This window comes from Parastagonospora nodorum (genome assembly GCF_000146915.1).
Source record: "Parastagonospora nodorum SN15 chromosome Unknown scaffold_31, whole genome shotgun sequence".
Taxonomy (NCBI): Eukaryota; Fungi; Ascomycota; class Dothideomycetes; order Pleosporales; family Phaeosphaeriaceae; genus Parastagonospora; species Parastagonospora nodorum.
Window position 1 is genome coordinate 1,816 of NW_001884579.1, and position 1,143 is coordinate 2,958.

The following is a 1,143-nucleotide window of genomic DNA, read 5'->3' on the forward strand; positions in this document are numbered from 1 at the left end:
GCTAGTTTCTAAGTAAGAAGTAAGTTATTAGTCTATTTAATATAGTAATACTACTAGCCTTTATATAGAGCAGATTTTTACTATTTATAATCTACTACTACGTTAATATACTATTTAGAGTGTTTGCTGTAAAGAATTATTATAGTAATATATATAAAATATATATTACTATCTTATTCTAGAAGTTAAATAAGCTTATTAATAGCTTTAGTATTAGCTTAGTTATCTCTCTTTTCTCCTTTCTGCTCTATTTGTCTATATTTCGTTATTCTCTGTATTTAGCCTAAAATCTAGTTTTAGCTAGTATTAATTAGGCTTATCTATCTAGAATGCAGAGTAATAGTAAACTAGTAAAGATAGTTTACTAGAGCTTATATTAGTAGTTACTAGTCTATACTAATTAGTATTAGCTAGTATTTTAGCTCTGTTCTAAGAACTGCTAGTATAAGCTAGTTTACTAGTCTAAGAGATTTATAATATAATAAGGAATTTATAAGCTATTAGAGCTTATTAATTATTATAAATTATTAGAAATTAATATTAGAGTTCTAAACCTTAGATTTTAGTATAGCAGAGCTAGGATAGTACTAGCTATAGTTAGATATAATAGTATTATATATACTATAGCTATCTCTAGAGTTAGATAGCACCTCTAATTTAATATTTTACCTATCGTCTATTATTTGCTACTATTGCAAGTGTTATATAACTATTTTTATAGTTATCTATTATTACTTAATAGCTATCTTTCTATTTATAGAGAGTAGTAGTTATTTATCTTTATATTACCTACTACTTTCTTATAACTATATTACGTTAGTAAGATTAACTAGAGTATAAAATATAGTTATAAAATATAGTTTACAAAATTAGTAGCTAAAGCTAACTAAAAAAACTTATAAATAAGTAATAATTAGCTATAGTAGTTAAGAAGATAGCTTAAGATAGTAAGATATAGCTCTATATATAAGCTATATACTAGCGCGCGTAACTATATAACTAAAATACTTAGTAAATATTTTAGATAAGTAATATAATATGCTACTATATAGAAATGCTCTAATAATATTTTATATTATTATTAGCTTATAGGCTTTACTAGCTTATTATAGCCTCTAATAGAGTTAATTAGATTAATTAGCT